General features: G+C 41.5%; 1 pseudogene; it reads left to right on the top strand.

The window, feature by feature from the left end:
* Positions 1–14,650, top strand: part of LOC139389517 (piwi-like protein 2) — a 43,300-nt pseudogene extending 28,650 nt beyond the window's left edge.
* Positions 14,651–23,613: the final 8,963 nt, after the last annotated feature.

The raw sequence follows: 23,613 nt of genomic DNA, 5'->3' as shown, positions 1-23,613 counted from the left end.
TTCAGCACAAACACTTCTGCATTCTTATCTACTGCCATAGACAAATCTGTATGTTTTAGCTGAGGTATTTTTTAATTTAAAAAAAATATTTTTTGTATTTATAGAGGATATAGTTGCTTTTTGGTGGTGATCATGTAAACCACAAATAAAATGTTCTTAAATTGTAATATTTAGTTAAGAAATCATCATTTAGAGCACATATGTCAGAGTCAAGGCCCGCGGGCCACATCCGGCCCGCAAGAAGGTTTTTTACGGCCCCTGGGATGATCTTGATTTATTATTAGAACCGGCCCGCAGCAAGCCGGCAGCCCGCAGATCTTTTACACGCACCAATACTACATTTCCCACAATGCAAAGGTGACGCACCGAGCAGTAGGCTGCTTCATTTCAATATTTATTGGCACAGCAGTCGTCAGCATCACAGTAAAATTAACTTTCAGATACCCATCAAAAATGGCAAAACGGAAGGTGGATACTGAGAACCGGGGGTTTCAAACAAGGTGGGAGTCGGAGTATATGTTCACGAAGGTAGCTGGAAAACCTGTGTGTCTTCTGTGTGGAGAAAGTGTGGCGGTACTGAAAGAGTATAATCTGAGACGACATTATGAAACGAAACACGCGGACAAAAACAAGAATATGGACATGGAACAAAGGCTACAAAAGGCAGAGGAATTAAAACGAGGCCTCAAATCTCGACAGGCTCTGTTCAAAAAAGCCAAATCACAAGGCCAGGCTGCTGTCAAGGCCAGTTTTATTTTGGCAGAAGAGATCGCTAAATCAGCCCGGCCATTTACGGAGGGGGATTTCATCAAAAACTGCATGATTAAAGTTTGTGACGAAGTTTGCCCAGAAAAAAGGCAACTCTTTTTAAATGTGAGTCTGAGCAGAAACACCATTGCCGAGAGAGTAGACCAGTTGTCCATCAATCTAAAAGAGCAGCTTGTGAAAAAGGGAAAAGATTTTATTGCATATTCCTTGGCTGTGGATGAGAGCACCGACATTTCTGACATTGCCCAGTTGTCAATTTTCATCCGCGGAGTGGACTCCAACCTAAGCGTGACAGAGGAGTTTTTGGCTTTACGTCCTATGCATGGCACAACTACGGGGCATGATTTGTATGAAGAGGTGTCAAGATGTGTAAATGAGATGGAGCTGCCTTGGGAAAAACTCGTGGGTTTGACAACCGACGGAGCACCTGCGATGTGTGGACACAGGAGCGGACTGGTGGCGAAGATACGGGAAAAGATGCAAGAGGAAAACGCGACAGGTGAGCTGACAGCTTATCATTGTATCATACACCAGGAAGCGTTGTGCGGTAAAGCCTTGAAAATGGAGCATGTAATGAGCATCATCACGCGCACAGTTAACTTTATCAGAGCCAAAGGTTTGAATCACCGCCAGTTCAAGGCATTTCTGACGGAGTTAGAAACGGAGCATGGTGATTTGCCTTATCACACAGAGGTGCGATGGCTAAGCCAGGGAAAGGTGCTTCAAAGATGTTTCGAGCTTCGTGAGGAGATTTGTCTGTTCTTGGACAGCAAAGGGAAAGACACAACACAACTCCGAGACGAAATGTTTCTGTGTGAAATGGCTTTTCTGTGTGACATTACGAGTCATCTGAATGCAATAAACTTGCAGCTGCAGGGTCGGGATCGTGTCATCTCTGATATGTACAGTACAGTGAAGGCATTTAAAACCAAACTGACTCTGTGGGAGACGCAGATGCGGAAAGAAAATTTGAGCCACTTTCCCAGCTGCCAGACCATGAAAGAGAAGCTCTCTACCAGTGCGTTCCCGAGCACACAGTTGGCTGATAAAATAGGTATGCTTGCCGCTGACTTTCGACGCCGATTTGCTGACTTTGAAGCACAAAAAAGCAGGTTGGAACTGCTCGGTAACCCATTTGCTGTTGACGTGGAAAGCTCACCACCAAACCTCCAAATGGAGTTGATTGACCTCCAATGCAATGATGCACTGAGGGCAAAATATGCGGCAGTGGGTGCTGCGGAGTTCGCCCGTTTCCTCCCCGGCACAATGCCCCAGCTGCGCATCCAGGCTGCTCAAACGTTGTCTATGTTTGGCAGCACATACCTGTGTGAACAACTGTTTTCTTTGATGAACCTGAACAAAACATCACACAGAAGTCGACTTACTGCTGAACACCTCCACTCAATTCTGAGGATTTCTTCAGCTCAGAGCCTTACCCCGAACATTGATGAACTTGTGGAAAAGATGGGACACCACCAAGTATCACCCTCAACCTCAAACAAGTGAACATTACTGTGCAATCACATATTTAGAGTTTTTACTCAGTTCAAGTTTAAAAGTTAAAATTTAATATTTGTTTTCACTGCATGTTACTTCTCCTTAAACAAAGTGTTGTTTTTGATTAATAGATTTTTGCACTTTATTTTTTTGTATTTCAATCCAATTATATTTAAAAAATATTTCAGTTGAGTGGATGATAGAAAATTGCTATTATTGTTTTTTCTTTGAAGTAAATTTAGCCCACTTTTGCTAAAATAGAAAATATAGTCTACTGATGGTGCCTTGAATACCGGTTTCTTTCATTTAATGTTCATGTTATGGGGATATTTATATAAAGGAAATTTGTCTTTTGTGTCTGTTGAAAATTAAAGATTACTGACAGAGCCATAAGAAAATATTGCTTTATTTATCTGATCATATTGTAATATATTTGTTAGGTTTTCAGTAGGTTCAATTAGGTTCACTAGACTATATGCGTCATTTAAAAATTTTTCAATGAACATTCGAACAGTCCGGCCCTCGTCTTGTAGCTGATTTTTTTATTTGGCCCTCCGTCCATTTGACTTTGACACCCCTGATTTAGAGTATCAGTTAATCCTTTTGAGGCACAATGTGAACAAAAAATTCTGATTTTTAATTCCACATATTGGTAATAGGTAACTTTTGCCTCCCTAAAATCGCTAATCGGACCCAAAAATCCTATATCGGTCGGCCTCTACAAACGCTATGTTTAGGTTTATTAGGCTCGTCCTGTGTGCAGAAAGCCTACCAACACAGCTCCCAGGGGCCACGTTGAAGCTGAGTTTAGCTTTCGAAAAATAACTTAGAACAAACGGCTTTTCCTTCAAAGTTTAACCGCAAGAGGATGTCATAAATTGTCTCAAAGCTGCTTTTAAAAGTTGAGTAATAAAATACATTCCCCCAAGAGTAAATCTCAGTTGACAAACATTTGGCAGTGACCTGCTGGCAGCTCCTAATGGGTTAGAATAGTTCAAGTCTTCTAAAATTCCTGCCGAGTTAAATGGACTCAAGGGTAAAGAATATTTAACGTGCTCTTACTACTTTGATTGAGGTCAGAGTATGTATCCACTACTCCCCGGTTTTACAAGCACTTGTAAAAGGACTTTTTCTTCTTCTTCTTTCTCCCCCCTTGAGATGTTCCATGCATACAGGCTCACATACCTTTCTTTGTGTAACTATAAAAAGTACTATGAACTATTCTGTTGGTTCATCTAGGTTACAGGAAGAATTCTTCCCCTGGAGACCGTCTGTCTACAGTCAGCGTCCTTTGTCACCGAAGCTGATGTCAGCTGGTCCAGGGAAGTTGTCAGGGATGCTTCAATCAGCTATGTGAGTCACCTGGTCAAAGGGTCAAGTACAGCCCACTGATGTCAGGGGAATGACTAACTTACTATAGCTTGGGCGACATTATGATTGCATCCTATAGCTGTCACGTTCTGACCTTAGTTCCTTTGTCTTGTCTTTGTTTTAGTATGGTCAGGGCGGGAGTTGGGTGGGCAGTCTTATGTGTTTTTCTATGTTGGGGTTTTGAGTTTGGCCTAGTATGGTTCTCAATCAGAGGTAGCTGTCAATCGTTGTCCCTGATTGAGAATCATACTTCGGTAGCCTGGGTTTCACTTTTGAGTTGTGGGTGTTTGGTCCACAGGGTACTGTTTCGGTTTTCGTTCATTCACTTTATTGTTTTGTATTTCAGTGTTCAGTTCGTTTCATTAAATATTACATCATGAACACTTACCACGCTGCGCTTTGGTCCGATCCTTCTTCCACCTCTGAATGCCGTTACAATAGCGACGATAATTGACAGCCATCAACAATCGTGATGCCACAAAAGATGGTCATAGCCTATATTTTCAGTAAATGTGTCAGCAGGTTTCTGTTTGGCCTATTACCTGGAGAAAAAGTTTTGTTTCAATAATAATATTTTAATTTCTCAATCATTATCATAAAAACTGAATTCAAATTATAATCTTAAAGTTAAATGTCCACTAGTGTGAGATCACCAGCCCCAGCCTCTGCCATATGGACACATTGATACACTGTGATCCATTGGTGGCTAAAGAAATGGACGCATAGAACTCATGGCCTGTTTAAGCAATAAGGCACGAGGGGGTGTGGTGTATGGCCAATCTACCATGGCTAAGGGCTGTTCTTATGCACGACGCATTGCGGAGTGCCTGGACACAATCCTTAGCCGTGGTATATTGGCCATATACCACAAGCCCCAGAGGTGCCTTATTGCTTATTGCTATTATAAACTGGTTACCAATGTAATTAGAACAGTAATAGTAGTATATGGTGTGATATACCACAGCTGTCAGCCAATCAGCTTTCACGGCTCGAACCACCCAGTTTATAAAAGGCCAATCACTTTTTTCAAATAGCTTACTATTTATTTAACCTTTATTTAACTAGGCAAGTCAGTTAAGAACAAATTCTTATTTTCAATGACGGCCTAGGAACAGTGGGTTAACTGCCTGTTCAGGGGCAGAACGACAGTTGTACCTTGTCAGCTCGGGGGTTTGAACTTGCAACCTTCCGGTTACTAGTCCAACGCTCTAACCAGGCTAGCCTGCCGCCCCACTATGAGGAACTATAGTTTAACTCTATTCACAATGGATATAAAAACACTTTCCTACATTTTCATGCGGCAGGCCAGGTAGGCGGTCAATTGGGTCTAGTTATTGTTGTTGTCTTAGACCTACCTAAAGGTTTATGGCAAGAAACAACAGCATGTTCACCTTTTTTGGTTTAAGAAGTCTTTGGAGTGGAGTGACAATATTGCCTGCTTTACAGAAAACATGTTCAGACTGAGTGCTTGTTGCACAGATACACAGGTATTTTTTGGGCGAAGTTGGCCATGACTGGTAAGTGACAATATCCGCTCCACCTTGCCAGTAGGTTATAGTCTCCTCCGATGGTATCTTCATTGAGGTAGGCTGTGAGCACTCGGGACTAAGTAAGGATATTTAGTGTTCTATGCAGCCACTTACAAAAAAATATTGAAGAAAAATAAACTGAAATCAGTCTGGCTTTGGACAAAAATAGTTCACTACATAGAGTGAATCTGACTGCTATATTCTCCTCTGGCCTGTTATGTTTGTCTATCAGATCCACATGAACTGCTGGGCCATATTCTACCTGCTTTGCTGAGCAGGCAGAGGAGCTAGTGTCCTGTAAATGTTTTTGTGAAAAAAAGTTCAGCCCAAAGTGCAGTTGGTGGTGTGCATCATGACAGGCAACAGAGACGACCTCTACTGTGCCATCAATAAGCTCTACTGCGCCATCAAGAAGCTCTACTGCATCCAGAGTCCAGTGCCCTCCCTCTCAGGTTGATACGGCCACATCTCCAGACAATTCAGTATTCATCTTCATTTAGTCAGGATAGTCTACTCGGCAACATACAATAAGCAAAAGTAAATAACATGGATGGGTGCCAGCACTATTTTGCTTAGCCTTCACCTCAGGTCCTATCAGAATACTGAAGGGTTCAGGGGAAAAGGCAAGGAACCATAATTTAGGAACCAGATGTTCACAAAATATCCAGGTTTTCATGAGCACACAAAAAGGATTCAGTTGCTTGTTTAGCCTAACGCAAAGGTTAATCTAAAATACATTTAAAAGTTTAATTAAAAAAATAATTTTCATCTCTTCGGCTTTGTAGGCCATCAACATCCGGGCCATCTCCCTGCCCCAAAAGCTGAGAAGCGATGCCCAGAAAATCCTGCTACAGATGAACTGCAAACTGGGGGGAGAACTGTGGACTGTGAACATCCCTCTGTTTAGTATTATAATCTTTACTGGTAAAGTAGGACTCCCGAGTGGTGCAGCCGTCTAAGGCACTGAATCACAAACAGCCGTGATTAGGAGTCACACAGGACGGCGCACAATTTGCCCAGCGTCGTCCGGGTTTGGCCGGGGTAGACTGTCATTGTAAATAAGAATTTGTTCTTAACTGACTTGCCTAGTTAAATAAAGGTTACATAAAAAAATAACGTTTTGGCTGATGTTGCCCATTCCAAGTTTGGGTGTAGATATGTATTTTGTCCACCAGAGGGAGACAGTGGGTTGATAAATCCAGAGAGACATGCAAGTCAGAATTACAAAGAGAGAAAGGGGATATCTAGTTAGTTGCACAACTGAATGCATTCAACCAAAATGTTTATTTCGCACAAAAACCTTACTTTGTAGTGGACAACAAACATTTACCCAAGGTGACATGCGAATGGGATGATATAAAACAAGTAGAGTTTAATACAGCATAATTACATTTTCAGTATGCCGGGAGAAGAGGGATTTATTATTAGGATGGAACATTTGTAAAATACTGGGAAATTAATCAACCCTAGTCCAAATAGGGCTATTGACTTATATGTCACTCCAATATATATATCATTCTAAAGCATATTAATGTCTGGATTAAAGGGATACTACATTAAAGGGATACTTCGGGACTAGCATGCTTCTAGATAACACAATGACTGGAAGTTTATGGGTAACACTAGTTTGCATTGGCTTGCAAAAGTACCTATAACTTATAACATACTGGACACAGAGACATAAACAGAGGGTAGTGCATACGCCCCAGTACATCACTGGGGCTAAGTTGCCTGCCATCCAGGACCTCTACACCAGGCGGTGTCTGAGGAAGGCCCTACAAATTGTAAAAGACCCCAGCCACCCCAGTCATAGACTGTTCTCTCTACTACCACATGGCAAGCGGTACCGGAGTGCCAAGTCTAGGACAAAAAGGCTTCTCAACAGTTTTTACCCCAAAGCCATAAGACTCCTGAACAGGTAATCAAATGGCTACCCGGACTATTTGCATTGTGTAACACAACTCCCCCACCGCAAACACACTTTTGACGCTGCTGCTACTCTCTGTTTATCATATATGCATAGTCACTTTAACTATACATTCATGTACATACTACCTCAATTGGGCCGACCAACCAGTGCTCCCGCACATTGGCTATCTGCATTGTGTCCCACCCACCACCCGCCAACCCCTCTTTTACGCTACTGCTACTCTGTTCATCATATATGCATAGTCACTTTAACCATATCTACATGTACATGGTACCTCAATCAGCCTGACTAACCGGTGTCTGTATGTAGCCTCACTACTTCTATAGCCTCGCTACTGTATATAGCCTGTCTTTTTACTGTTGTTTTATTTATTTACTTGCCTATTGTTCACCTAACACCTTTTTTGCACTATTGGTTAGAGCCTGTAAATAAGCATTTCACTGTAAGGTTTTCAAATTGATCAATTAGCCTTTTAAAATTATAAACTTGGATTAGCTAACAACATGTCATTGGAACACAGGAGTGATGGTTACTGATAATGGGCCTCTGTACGCCTATGTGGACATTCCATAAAAAATACATTTTTTAAATCAGCCTTTTCCAGCTACAATAGTAATTTACAACATTAACAATGTCTACACTCTATTTCTGATTGATTTTAATGGACAAAGAATTAGCTTTTCTTTCAAAAAGGACATTTCTATGTGACCCCAAACATTTGAACGGTAGTGCGAGTTATTTTTGTGCAATTCTACACATTCTGGCATGGTGCGTAGAGAAAATGTTGCAGTTTTAAAGCAAGTTTGCTGCATTCTCACGTTTTGCCATAGGGTGGAGTGAAATTATCTGATGATCAATGGGGGGGGCCCAGGTCGGTACTTTGACCATGATTACAACAGGTTTCTATAGCTGGCAGCTAGGCTAACTTAACAAATCTAAAAAATATTAGCTGACATGAGTGACTGACATAACAGGAACTGCTGATGTACTACCACATTTCGATATTGCACCTTGTGTATTCTACTATTCTTACTCAACAGTAGGTTTGTTTTTTTTGTTTTTGGAAATTTAATTTGATCTGCGGGCCTAAGAGGGGGGCTGCGGGCCACATTTCCCATCCCTGCTGTACTATATATTGTATGGAATAACGCACCTCATTCAAACCATGAAGCTGGGAGAGAACACGTGATGCTGGTGTAGGCTATGCGGCCTACAAAGTTACAATTATAGGCTAGCGAACTATATTTTGGGCCTGGTTTACATTTTTAGACTTAGTAGCCTGACGCATTACCTTTTTGATAATATTTCCTGTGTTCGACGTGCGTATTGTAGCCTCATTCCTTCCTCGCTTTCAACAGTTACATTAAATACGTTTTGTCCTTATCTTCATTGTAATGACATGCTAGAATAATATAGGACTAGAGAAATCTCTTCACGAAGATTGAATGATTATGGTCTGAATAAATAACTGCTATCGCCATTGCACACTCACATTTCAAATCATTAAGATTATTTTGGCTGCTGTATTTAACATTCAACCAACAAGAGCAAGCTTGCATCCCTCTTCGTATAGTCTATTAGTATAATAAATGCAAAACAAGTTATTCTAATCTAGCTTTTCCTGGGACGCCACAACAGCTAAAAGGGGTGGCCAGGGGAGAGCAGCTGCGTTTTGTGCAAGAGAACAATGCAGAGGCTATAGGTTAGAAGCTTATGCATATTAACCCGTCATTCATTAGCTAAATATAAAGGCTAATACTGCATTGCATGCATTACCTGAAAAAGGTAGGCTAGGACATCTATGTACACTCTGTTCAGTTTATTAGATTTGCAAAAATGGTTAGGTCCAACAGACTGAGTCATGTGGCTGTGGCTTGCTGTACAGTATAAAGCAGGCATCCAGTTACTGTTTGATGGAACATTAGAATGGGCTCAAAATGAGTGACCTTAGTGACTGAGTGTGGTATGATCGTTGGTGGGAGGCATGCAGGTTCCAGTAACTCAAACGGCCGGCTTCCTGAGCTTTTCACGCACACCGTCAAGGGTTTACCGAGAATCCTGGTTCTTGTTGCGTCATGCTGAAAGCAGAGTTAGGGTTTGGCGTAAGCAGCATGAGTCCATGGCCCCATTCTGTCTGGTGTCAATGGAACAGGCTGGGTGTAATGGGGTGGGGAATATTTTCCTGGCACATGTTAGGTCCCTTGATACTAATTGAGCGATGTTTTCATGCCCTGAAGTAGTCAGGCTGTTCTGTAGGCAAAGTGGGCCTGACCCGGTGCTAGATTGGAGTACCTAATAAACTGGCCAGTGAATTAGATACAGTGCCTAAAGAAAGTATTCACACCAACTTTTTCCACATTGTTGTTACAGCCTGAATTTAAAATTGATGAAATTTAGATTTTTTTTGTCACTGGCTTACACAAATGGAATTGTTTTATATATATATTTTTTTACAAATTAATTAAAAATAAAGCTAAAATGTATTCAACCACTTTATGGCAACAATAAGTATCTCTGTACCCCACACACAAAATATTTGTAAGGTCGCTCAGTCGAGCAATGAATTTCAAAAACTGATTCAACCACAACGACCATGAAGGTTTTCCAATGCCTTGCAAAGAAGGGCACCTATTGGTAGATGGGTCAAAATAAAACATATTAAACATTGAATATCCCTTTTAAGGTGAAGTTATTAATTACACGTTGGATGGTGTATCAATACACCCAGTCATTACAAACTGCCTAACTCAGTTTCCGGAGAGGAAGGAAACCGCTCAGGGATTTCACCATATGGGCAATGGTTACAGAGATGAATGACAGAAGAAAACTGAGGATGGATCAACCTCATTGTAGTTACTCCACAATACTAACCTAAATGACAGTGAAAAGGAAGTACAAAAATATGCATCCTATGCATCCGGTTTGCAACAAGGCACTAAAGTAATACTGAAAAATGTGGCAAAGCAATTCACTTTTTTGTCCTGAATACAAATGAGTTTTTTGAAAAACATTAGTTTTCTGTCTGGAATTGTTACACTCCTGCCATGTAAAAAATGACTGCCGTGGACTAAAGTGACGGGACTAAAGTTACAATGTGGTGTTTTGTGCTTGTGCACGTAACTATATTACCCAACCTCCCCCAGTAAACGGAATCCTGTTTGAATAGGGCTAATAATTGCAATTAACAGATTATTGATGGCTCTGACATAATTATGGTTGTATCCCAAATGACACCCTATTCCCTATATAGTGCACTACTTTTGAACAGGGCCCATAGGGTGCACTATATAGGGAATAGTGTGCTTTTTGGGATATTACCTATGACATTTCTACCCATTCATCCCCTCCCCTAGCATGCTGACCAGGTGGTACACCAGTGACCTTTCAGATGCCCAACGAGGAGGTCATCAATGGGATCAGGGTGTGCCTGCTGGCTGCACTGCAGAAATACTACGTTGTTACCATTTTAAATACATACGATTTTTGAGTCTAGGCTAATATGAGGTGACACTACAGAGATGTGATGCCAATTATATATATTTTTAAACATAGCTTACTAAAGGCCTTCCAGCCTGGAAAAACAATACATTTTTGTTCAAAACCAGAGACAGTAAAAAATGCCTTTCAGAGAGTATTCACACCCTTGACTTTTAAAAATGTTATATTACAGCCTGCATTTATTTAAATGTATTCAATTGAGACTGTGTCACTGGCATACACAAAATTCCCCATAATATCTAGGTGGAATTATGTTTTTAGAAATGTTTACAAATACAAACAATAATAAAAAGCTGATGTCTAAGGTCAATAAGTATTCAACCGCTTTGTTATGGAAAGCTTAAATAAGTTCAGGAGTAAAAATGTGCTTAATAAGTTGCATGGACTCACTGTGTAATAAGTGTTTTAACATGATTTTTGAATGACTACCTCATCACTGTACCCCACACATACATACGTCTGCTGTGTCCCTCAGTCTAGCAGTGAATGTCAAACAGATTCAACCACAAAGACAAGGGAGGATTTACAGTGCCTCGCAAAGGGCACCTATTGGTAGTAAAACATTGAATATCCCTTTGAGCATGGGTAAGTTATTAATTATACTTTGGATGGTGTATCAATAGTCACAACAACTATGCAGGTGTCCATCCTAACTCGGTTGATGGAGAGGAAGAACAACGGTCAGGGATTTCACCATTATGCCAATGGTGACTTTAAAACAGTTACATTGTAATGATTGTGATAGGGAAAAATTGATCAATATTGTACTTACTCCACAATACTAATCTAAAATAAGGAAACCGGTACAGATTAAAAAATATTCCAAAAGATGCATCCTGTTTGCAATAACTGCAAAAACAATGGCAAAGAAATGTCCTGAATACAAAGCGTTTATGTTTGGGGCAAATCCCACAACATGTCGCATGGTGTACAACTCTTAATATTTTCAAGCATGGTGGTTCTTGCATCATGTTATGGGTATGCTTGTCATCGGCAAGGACTATGGGGCAAAGCACAGGCAAAATCCCAGAGAAAAACCTGGGTTGTCTACTTTCCAACAGACACTGGGAGACATTCACCTTTCAGCAAGACAATAACCTACAGCACAAGGCCAAATATACACTGGAGTTGCTTACCAAGACAACGTTGAATGTTCCTGAGTGGCCTAGTTACAGTTGACTTAAATTGGCTTAAATCTATGGCAAGGCTTAAAAATAGCTGTCTAGCAATGATCAACAACCAACTTGACAGAGCTTGAATAATTTAAATAAGAATATTGTGCAAATATTGTACAATCCAAGTGTGCAAAGTTCTTAGAGACTTACCCAGAAAGACTAACAGCTGTATTCGCCAAAGGTGATTCTAACATGTACTGAGTCTAATAATTATAATAATAATAATGAATAATTATCTAATCAAGATAGTGTTTTTTTGTATTTCATTTTATTTATTTTTTACAAATGTTACAATTTTCCTTCAATTTTGATAGGGTTTTGTATAGATCGTTGTCAAATGATAATTAAGTCAATTTTAATCCCACAATGTGGAAAAAGGGGTTTGAATACTTTATGAAGGCACTATATACAGTGGGGCAAAAAAGTATTTAGTCAGCCACCAATTGTGCAAGTTCTCCCACTTAAAAAGATGAGAGAGGCCTGTAATTTTCATCATAGGTACACTTCAACTATGACCGACAAAATTAGAAAAAGAAATCCAGAAAACCACATTGTAGGATTTTTAATGAATTTATTTGCAAATTATGGTGGAAAATAAGTATTTGGTCACCTACAAACAAGCAAGACTTCTGGCTCTCACAGACCTGTAACTTGTTCTTTAAGAGGCTCCTCTGTCCTCCACTCAATACCTGTATTAATGGCACCTGTTTGAACTTGTTATCAGTATAAAAGACACCTGTCCACAACCTCAAACAGTCACACTCCAAACTCCACTATGGCCAAGACCAAAGAGCTGTCAAAGGACACCAGAAACAAAATTGTAGACCTGCACCAGGCTGGGAAGACTGAATCTGCAATAGGTAAGCAGCTTGGTTTGAAGAAATCAACTGTGGGAGCAATTATTAGGAAATGGAAGACATACAAGACCATTGATAATCTCCCTCGATCTGGGGCTCCACGCAAGATCTCACCCCGTGAGGTCAAAATGATCACAAGAACGGTGAGCAAAAATCCCAGAACCACACGGGGGGGCCCTGGTGAATGACCTGCAGAGAGCTGGGACCAAAGTAACAAAGCCTACCATCAGCAACACAATACGCCGCCAGTGACTCAAATCCTGCAGTGCCAGACGTGTCCCCCTGCTTAAGCCAGTACATGTCCAGGCCCATCTGAAGTTTGCTAGAGAGCATTTGGATGATCTAGAAGAAGATTGGGAGAATGTCATATGGTCAGATGAAACCAAAATAGAACTTTTTGCTAAAAACTAAACTCGTCGTGTTTGGAGGACAAAGAATGCTGAGTTGCATCCAAAGAACACCATACCTTCTGTGAAGCATGGGGGTGGAAACATCATGCTTTGGGGCTGTTTTTCTGCAAAGGGACCAGGACGACTGATCCGTGTAAAGGAAAGAATGAATGGGACCATGTATCGTGAGATTTTGAGTGAAAACCTCCTTCCATCAGCAAGGGCATTGAAGATGAAACGTGGCTGGGTCTTTCAGCATGACAATGATCCCAAACACACCGCCCGGGCAACGAAGGAGTGGCTTCGTAAGAAGCATTTCAAGGTCCTGGAGTGGCCTAGCCAGTCTCCAGATCTCAACCCCATAGAACATTTTTGGAGGGAGTTGAAAGTCCGTGTTGCCCAGCAACAGCCCCAAAACACCACTGCTCTAGAGGAGATCTGCATGGAGGAATGGGCCAAAATACCAGCAATAGTGTGTGAAAACCTTGTGAAGACTTACAGAAAACGTTTGACCTCTATCATTGCCAACAAAGGGTATATAACAAAGTATCAAGATAAACTTTTGTTATTGACCAAATACTTATTTTCCACCATAATTTGCAAATCAATTCATAAAAAATCCTACAATGTGATTTTCTGGATTTTTTTCCCTTCATTTTGTCTGTCATAGTTGAAGTGTACCTATGATGAAAACAACATTAAGGACACCTGCTCTTTCCATGACAGACTGACTAGGTGAATCCAGGTGAAAACTATGATCCTTATTGATGTCACCTGTTAAATCCACTTCAATCAGTGTAGATGAAGGGGAGGAGATGGGTTAAAGGAGGATTGTTAAGCCTTGAGACATGGATTGTGTATTTATGCCATTGAGGGTGAATGGGCAAGACAAGATTTAAGTGCCTTTGAACGGGATATGGTAGTAGGTGCCAGGTGCACCAGTTTGTGTCAAGAACTGCAACACTGCTGGGTTTCACCAGGTGCAACCATTTCCCGACTGAAAGGGCATCCAGCCAACCTTCCGCGCAGGACTGTCCTGGACCACACCGTCACCAACAGGGATTGGTTCTTCCTGGCTCTGTCATTATGAAGCCCAATGCTGTTTAGACACCCACTTCTACCCCTCTGACTGTACATTCTCAGTGGAGAAATGGGCAGAATTAGGCTTATGTCCTCAGTTTTGTAACACTTCCTCATTTATTAAAATATATATCTCTCCCCAGGGTTTACTTCTTCTACCTGATGGCTCATCACATTCAACAGGGATGTGGCTTGCCCACACACTACATATCAGTCTACAACACGGCAAACCTCTCCCCAGACCACTTTTCAAAGGTAAGGTTAAACATACATTGAACGTCACCATAAATCTCTGGTTGCAGTAAGGGCCAAATAGTATCCACTAGTTATCATAATACCTCAGTTGTTGACTTTATAGGTTGGTAGGTGGCGTGCAATGCGTCGCCTGTCATTATTAACATAATCTAACACTGGGTTTCACTCCAGGCTGACCTTCAAAATGTGCCACATGTACTGGAATTGGCCCTGGATTATCCAGGTGCCAGTGCCGTACAAATACGGCCTCAAACTGGCCTATCTGTCAGGCCAGTACTTCCACTCAGAGCTGGCCATCTAGCTGACAGACAAGCTTTACTTCCTCCTTAGCCTCAGCCCCCCTAGAAGGAGCACACCAGTCTGCACAACAATAAACAGGTCTCAACCGAGCAAACCGTAAAGAAGAAAAATAGAAAGAGGGGGAAAAATGTATTATGAGGAAAGGGGACGCTTTCAGATTCTAATTTGGATTAGATTTCAAATTGTCTTCTCTTGGTAAGATTAATCATTGTCTGACATAGACCGACCCCGACCCCCCCCCCCCCCCTCTCTTGAATCCATTTCAATCATGTTAGCCGATGAAATCAAATGACCATTAGCTAATTAATTTAATTTGCTTACAGTGAAATGCTTATTTACAGGCTCTAACCAATAGTGCAGAAAAGGTGTTAGGTGAACAATAGGTAAGTAAAGAAATAAAACAACAGTAAAAAGACAGGCTATATACAGTAGCGAGACTACATACAGACGCCGGTTAATCAGGCAGATTGAGGTACTATGTACATGTAGATATGGTTAAAGTGACTATGCATATATGATTAACAGAGAGTAGCAGTAGCGTAAAAGAGGGGTTGGCGGGTGGTGGGTGGGACACAATGCAGATAGCCAATGTGCGGGAGCACTGGTTGGTCGGCCCAATTGAGGTAGTATGTACATGAATGTATAGTTAAAGTGACTATGCATTTGATAAACAGAGAGTAGCAGAAGCGTCAAAAGGGTGTTTGCGGGGGGGGGGGGGGGGGGTTACCCAATGCAAATAGTCCGGGTAGCCATTTGATTACCTGTTCAGGAGTCTTATGGCTTTGGGATAAAAAAAAAAACTGTTGAGAAGCCTTTTTGTCCTAGACTTGGCACTCCGGTACACTCTATGACTGGGGTGGCTGGGGTCTTTTACAATTTTTAGGGCCTTCCTCTGACACCGCCTGGTGTAGAGGTCCTGGATGGCAGGCAGCTTAGCCCCAGTGATGTACTGGGCCGTACGCACTACCCTCTGTAGTGCCTTGTGGTCAGAGGCCGAGCAATTGCTGTACCAGGCAGTGATGCAACCATGCTCTCGATGTTGCAGCTGTAGAACCTTCTGAGGATCTCAGGACCTATGCCAAATTTTGTTTCCTAACGGAGAATAGGCTTTGTCTTGGTGTGTTTGGACCATTCTAGTTTGTTGGTGATGTGGACACCAAGGAACTTGAAGCTCTCAACCTGCTCTACTACAGCCCCGTTGATGAGAATTGGGGCGTGCTCGGTCCTCCTTTTCCTGTAGTCCACAATCATCTCCTTAGTCTTGGTTACGTTGCGGGATAGGTTGTTATTCTGGCACCACCCGGCCAGGTCTCTGACCTCCTCCCTATAGGCTGTCTCGTCGTTGTCAGTGATCAGGCCTACCACTGTTGTGTCGTCTGCAGACTTAATGATGGTGTTGGAGTCGTGCCTGGCCATGCAGTCGTGGGTGAAAAGGGAGTACAGGAGGGGACTGAGTCAATGAATAGCATTCTCACATAAGTGTTCCTTTTGTCCAGGTGGGAAAGGGCAGTGTGGAGTGCAATAGAGATTGAATCATCTGTGGATCTGTTTGCGCGGTATGCAAATGGGAGTGGGTCTAGGGTTTCTGGGAAAATGGTGTTGATGTGAGCCATTACCAGCCTTTCAAAGCACTTCCTGGTTATGGACGTGAGTGCTACGGGTCTGTAGTAATTTAGGCTGGTTGCCTTTGTGTTCTTGGGCACAGGGACTATGGTGGTCTGCTTGAAACATGTTATTACAGACTCAATCAGGGACATGTTGAAAATTTCAGTGAAGACACCTGCCAGTTGGTCAGCACATGCCCGGAGCACACGTCCTGGTAATCCGTCTGGCCCTGCAGCCTTATGTTGACCTGTTTAAAGGTCTTACTCACGTCGGCTACGGAGAGCATGATCAACATTCCGGAACAGCTGATGCTCTCATGCATGCCTCAGTGTTGCTTTCCTCAAAGAAAGCATAGAAGTGATTTAGCTCGTCTGGTAGGACGGGTCACTGGGCAGCTCGTGGCTGTGCTTCCCTTTGTAGTTTAATAGTTTGCAAGCCCTGCCACATAAGACAAGCATTGGAGCCGGTTGTAGTGTGATTCAATCTTAGCCCTGAATTGACCCTTTGCCTGTTTGATGGTTCGTCGCAGGGCATAGCAGGATTTCTTGTAAGCTTCCGGGTTAGAGTCCCGCACCTTGAAAGCGGCAGCTCTACCCTTTTAGCTCAGTGCGAATGTTGCCTGTAATCCATGGCTTCTGGTTGGGGAATGTACTTAGTCACTGTGGGGACGACGTCCTTGATGCACTTATTGATAAAGCCAGTGACTGATGTGGTGTACTCCTCAATGCCATCGGAAGAATCCCGGAACATGTTTCAGTCTGTGACAGCAAAACAGTCCTGTAGTTTAGTATCTGCTTCATCCGACCACTTTTTTTATAGACCGAGTCACTGGTGCTTCCTGCTTTAATTTTTGCTTGTAAGCAGGAATAAGGAGGATAGAGTTGTGGTCGAATTTACAAAATGGAGGGAGAGCTTTGTACGCGTCTCTGTGTGTGGAGTACAGGTGATTTAGAATTTTTTCCCTCTGGTTGCACATTTAATATGTTGATGGAAATTTGGTAGAACTGATTTAAGTTTCCCTGCATTACAGTCTCCGGCCACTAGGAGCGCCACCTCTGGGTGAGTGGTTTCCTGTTTGCTTATTTCCTTATACAGCTGGCTGAGTGCGGTCTTAGTGCCAGCATCTGTCTGTGGTGGTAAATAAACAGCCACGAAAAGTATAGCCGAGAACTCTCTAGGCAAGTAGTGTGGCCTGCAATTTATCACAATATACTCTACTTCAGCCGAGCAAAATATAGAGACTTCCTTCGATTTCGTGCACCAGTTGTTGTTTACAAATATACACAGACCGCCCCCCCTCGTTTTACTGGGGTGTGCTGTTCTATCTTGCTGGTGCAGCGTATATCCCACCAGCTGAATATCCATGTTGTCATTCAGCCACGATTCTGTGAAACATAGGATATTACCGTTTTTGATGTCCCGTTGGTAGGATATTCGTGATCGTACCTCGTCTAGTTTATTGTCCACGTTGGCGAGTAGTATTGACGGTAACGGCAGCTTTCCCATTCGCCTTTTCCGGGTCCTGACCAGGCATCCGGCTCTTTGTCCTCTGTACCTGCATTGCTCCCTCTTGCAAATACCTTGGATGTTTGCCCTGTTGGGTGTTTGGAGAATGTCCTGTGCATCTTGCTTGTTGATGAAAAATGTTTTGCGTGATCGCTGTCCTAATATCCAGAAGCTCTTTTTTGCCGCAAAATAAGTTACAAATAACGCAAAAAAACACATAATAGCGCCGGATGAAATGGCAGCAGTTTTAGGGGAACCACCCCCCCCATTGTCAATCGAATGGCCTTACTGAAGAGCACAGTGACTTTCAATGTGGCACAGTCATAGGATGCCACCTTTCAAAGAAGTCAGTCAAATGTCTGCCCTGCTAGAGCTGCCCCAGTCAACTGTAAGTGCTGTTATTGTGAAGTGGAAACGTTTAGGAGCAACAAGCTCAGTGCGAAGTGGTAGGCCACACAAGCGCACAGAATGGGACCGCTGAAGTGCATAAAAATTGTCTGTCCTCTGTTGCAACACTCACAACACTCACCAAGTACCAAACTACCTCTGGACGCAACGACAGCACAAGAACTGTTCGTCGGGAGCTTCATGAAATGGGTTTCCATGGCCAAACAGCCACAGGTAGGTAGCCTAGTGGTTAGAGTGTTGGGCCAGTAACCAAAAGGTTGCTAGATTGAATCCCTGAGCTGACAAGGTAAACATCTGTTGTTCTGCCCCTGAACAAGGCTGTTCCTAGGCCATCATTGTAAATAAGAATTTGTTCTTAACTGACTTGCCTAGTTAAAGGTGTAAAAAAACAACAACACAAGCCTAAGATCACCATGCACAATGCCAAGAGTCAGCTGGTGGTGTGAAGCTCATCACCATTGGACTCTGGAGCAGTGGAGACGCGTTCTCTGGAGTGGTGGAAAAAGTACCCAATCGTCATCTTTTAAAAGTAAATATACCTTAATAGAAAATGACTCAAGTAAAAGTCCTCCAGTAAAACACTACTTGAGTAAAAGTCTAAAAGTAATTTGTTAAATATACTTAAGTATCAAATATAAATGTAAATGCTAAAATATACTTTATCAAAAAGTATAAATAATTTCCTTATATTAAGCAATTCAGACGGCACCATTTTCTTGTTATTTTAATGTACAGATAGCCAGGTGCACACTCCAACACTCAGAAAATAATTTACAAACAAAGCATGTGTGTTTAGTGAGTCTGCCAGATCAGCGGCAGTAGGGATGACCGGGGATGTTCTCTTGATAAGTGTGTGAATTGGATAATTTTCCTGTCCTGTTAAGCATTCAAAATGTAAACAAGTACTTTTGGGTGTCAGGGAAAACGTATGGAGTAAAAAGTACATTATTTTCTTTAGGAATGTAGTGAAGTAAAAGTTGTCAAAAATATAAATAGTAAAGTACTACTTAAGTAGTTTCAGGGTATTTTTACTTAAGTACTTTACACCACTGACATTCTAGACGATTCTGTGCTTCCAACTGTGGCAACCGTTTGGGAAAGGCCTTTCCTGTTTCAGCATGACAATGCCCCCATGCACAAAGCGAGATTCATAAAGAAATCGTTAATTGTTGCATTTATACATCTCTGACACACACCCCACCAGACATGCCAACTGGGGTCTTTTCACAGTCCCCAAATCCTGAGCAAATTCAAGAAAGTGTATAGTATTACATAGAGACATTATTGCATGGAACACCCATCTCATACTGCACAAATGAACACCAAACCTGGTTTCAAAAAACATAAAGCAACACCTCACAGCAACGCCTCCCCCCTATGTGTCCTAGATCACAGGAGGTTGGTGGCACCTTAATTGGGCAGGATGGGCTCGTGGTAATGGCTGGAGTGGAATAAGATCAAACATATGGTTTCCATGTGTTTGATGCCATTCCATTTTCTCCATTCCAGCCATTTTGAGCCAACCTCCCCTCAGCAGCCTCCACTGACCTAAATAGTTTCTGTTTGTATTGATATGTAGGCTACGTGTGCCATTTTTTTATTTATGTAGTTCTGTCCTTGAGCTGTTCTTGTTTTAATATTTTGTCATGTTTTGTGTGGACCCCAGGAAGAGTAGCTGCTGCTTTCGCAACAGCTAATGGGGATCCTAATAAAAGACCCAAATAGAATACAGTATATACACATAAGAGATGAGAAAAGCAGTTTGTAAACATTTTAAAGGCGAGGTCAGTACAAGTGCATCAAAGCTGGGACCGAGAGACTGGATAACAGCTTCTACCTTAAGGCCATAAGACTTAAATAGCCATCACTATTCGGCTTCCACCCCGTTACGCAACCCTGCATCTTTAGTGGCTGCTGCCCCATATTCATAGACTTGGAATTACTGGCCACTTTACTAAAGTAACTAGTGTTCCATTATTAATATTTAAATAATGTTTACATACTGCTTCACTCATCTCATATGTATATACTGTATTCTATTGTATTTTAGTCAATGCCACACCGACATTGCTCAATCTAATATGTATATAATTCTTAATTCCATTATTTTACTTTTAGATGTGTGTATTTTTCGATACCAATGCACTGTTGAAGCTAGAAACACAAGCATTTTGCTACACCCCATAATAACATCTGCTAAATATGTGTGCGACCAATAAAATGTTGATTTGAAAAAATAAAAATCTGTATATTTTTGATCTAGGTGTGACAGAAGTATTTTAATTTAACACCAACTATAGTAGTTTTTGTGTTTGGTTTTGTTGCTCCAGATACATTTGTGTAGATGGGAAAAGTTATTAACCTGTTTTTTTTTACAGAATGTTTGTGGGGCCATCCTCAATGGCCCCACAAATGTCAAAGTGTCAAAGTGATCAAAAAGCTTTCCACTTAAATGTATTGATAGTCCATTAGCTGTGATGTCCCTTCTCTGTAGGTGTGTAGGCACAGGCCTGGGGTATATTCATTACCTCTTGCAGCGGAAACCGTTTAAGAACGAAACGGAAACACAGGGACCTACCTAAATTTGTCCAATAAACTACTGTTGTTGCAAAATGTTTTCCGTTTGGAGTAAACGGTTTGTTGCAACAGACAAATGTTTTGCAACAAATCGGCATGACGAGTACACAGTTGATCGTTTAAAGAAGCACTATGCAGAAATCGCGGCAGCATTTCGTGGTTGCTAAAATTCAAGTACCTGATCAGGCTGTTGATTGTGGAATGTTGTCCCACTCCTCTTCAAATGGCAGTGTGAAGTTCCTGGATATTGGCGGGAACTGGAACACGCTGTCGTACACGTCGTTCCAGAGCATCCCAAAAATGCTCAATGGGTGACACCTGGTGAGTATACAGGCCATGGAAGAACTGGGACATGCTCAGCTTCCAGGAATTGTGTACAGATCCTTGCATCGTGGGGCCATGCATTATCAATAGAGAACCCTTTTATAATTACTGGATTTAACAAAACTTGTAAGAAGTTGGGTTGCAAGCAGGAAGAGGTAAGGTAAAATTTGGCGACCTTGCCTAATTCCTCTTTTCAAATCAAATCTAGAAGTGCCATGCTTTAATTTAATTGAACTGTTCCCATTCATATAAATAGTTTTAATAGTACTACAAAATAATTCCCCAAAAAACAAATTTCTCAAGGGAGAGAAATAAAAACTCATGTCCCACTGTATCAAAGGCTTTATAAAAGTCTAAGAAGACAAAACTATCTTTGAAGATTAGATCAGAATAGTCTATAAAGGTTTAATACCAGTCGGATATTATTAGATATGTCTATTCCTCATGAAGCCAAATTGGGCGGCTCTATAATTGATTCCAATGCTGCCTTCAGTATCGGAGGCTAATATTTTTGTTTATTATTGAGCAGAAACAAGTCTTTCTTGGGCTTAGGGATTAATGTAATCAGACTGAGTCAAACTGGGAGGGAGACTATTATTTGCAATGCTTTCAGAAAAGACCAACAGAAATGGGCCAACTGTTGAGAAAACGTTTTGTAAAACTCAGCAGATATACCATCAGTCCCAGGAGACTTATTATTTTTAAGGTGTTCAATAGAAAAAATGATCTCTTCAACTATAATAGGATCATCACACTGTTCCCTCTCAGCATCCCCAATTGATTTCACATCCCCCAGAGAGTTAAAGAAAAGAGGTGAGGAAACCTCACAATACTTAGAACTATATCAATTCCTGTAGAAGTTGCAACTAAAGTTAGAGATTAATTTGGGATCATATGTGATGAGACCATTAATATTTACTTGTGGTATTTTTCTAACATGAAACTATGAATTTTGTTCACCCTCTAGCCACTTCTTCCTAGATCTGACAAAGGCTCCCTCTGCTTTCAGTTTATACATATCATCAACTTGTGTTGTAGCTCAAACAGAACAGATTTGTCCTCAGAGCTTTCAACAGGCTTTTGAACTAGAGGTGATCTTTGTAATAACACTTTCTTCTTCAGCTATCCTCGTCTTGGCAAGAATACTCCCATATTATAGAGCTATTAATCTTCCAGTAGGATGCTCTGCCAAGGCCATTATCAGAGAAAAAGTTTAATGTCAATATAAATAGCTCTATGATCAGTAAGGAGAGTGGCAAGGATGTTAACAGAAATACCCTGTTTATCCAAACATGTAGACACCAGCCAAAAATCTGTGTGATTGTCTGGAGCGTGCCTTATTACTCCAAGTGAAATACTTGTCATTAGGAAACTTTACTCTCCAAATATCTCTAATATCAAACCTTTCCATAAACTGCCCCAAACTTGTATTCATGGAAGTGGACTGTTCCGGAGGCCATCTATCAATTCAATTATTTGGAGAAATATTAAAAACCCCACCTACTGTAAGTAAAGCATTAGGGAACTTGGTTAGCCAATAGAGAATACGCTTTCCAAAGATTCAAGTAACTGATCATTATCAAGTTTGGAATTGTACCCATACATGGTGGTGATAATAATAATGTTACAGTTGATAACAAGAAAAAGAAAGTGACCAAAAGGCTCACAGTCGGAAAGCACAATACTTCATTTGAACTGATTCTTTAGCGCGATAACGCTTGCAGACCGTTCAGAACCATAAATCATTGCCGCACTGATCTCCAGAAGTTGACATTGGTAGAAAATTCTATCAATGACCTCCATACAAAACACCTCGCAAAACATCCCAACTGTAAAGTATGCTGGAGGGAGCATCATGGTTTGGGGCTGCCTCAGGGCCTGGACAGCTTTCATTGACAGAAAAATTGTTTCCCAAGTTTATCAAGACATTTTGCAGTAAGTTGAAGCTCAACAGATGTTGGGTGATGCAACAGGACAACGACCCAAAACACAGAAGTAAATCAACAACAGAACGGCTTCAACAGAAGAAAATACGCCTTCTGGAGTGGCCCAGTTCGAGTCCTGACCTCAACACGATTTGAGATGCTGTGGCATCCCACAGCATCTCAATATTGCTGTGGGAATATTGCTGAACTGAAACAGTTTTGTAAAGAGGAATGGTCCAAAATTCCTCCTGAAAGTTGTGCAGGTCCGATCTGCAACTACAGAAAACGTTTGGTTGAGGTTATTGCTGCCAAAGGAGGGTCAACTAGTTATTCAATCCAAGGGTTCACATACTTTTCCCACCCTGAACTGTGAATGGTTTACATGGTGTGTTCAACAAAGACTTCAAAACGTATAATTGTGTGTTACTCGTTTAAGCAGGCTGTGTTTGTCTGTTGTTGTGACCTAGATGAAGATCATATCAAATTGTATTACCAATTTATGCAGAAATCCAGGTATTTTCATAGGGTTCACATACTTTTTCTTGCCACTGTGCCTACACACACAAACACCTCACTCTGTGAGAAAAAAACGCCACCTGCTGGAGAAGACAGATTTTGG

Source organism: Oncorhynchus clarkii, chromosome 30, assembly GCF_045791955.1.
Source record: "Oncorhynchus clarkii lewisi isolate Uvic-CL-2024 chromosome 30, UVic_Ocla_1.0, whole genome shotgun sequence".
In the NCBI taxonomy this organism is placed as follows: domain Eukaryota; kingdom Metazoa; phylum Chordata; class Actinopteri; order Salmoniformes; family Salmonidae; genus Oncorhynchus; species Oncorhynchus clarkii.
The sequence above is the reverse complement of the archived record's forward strand: the minus strand, read 5'-3'. Positions and strand labels throughout refer to the sequence as shown.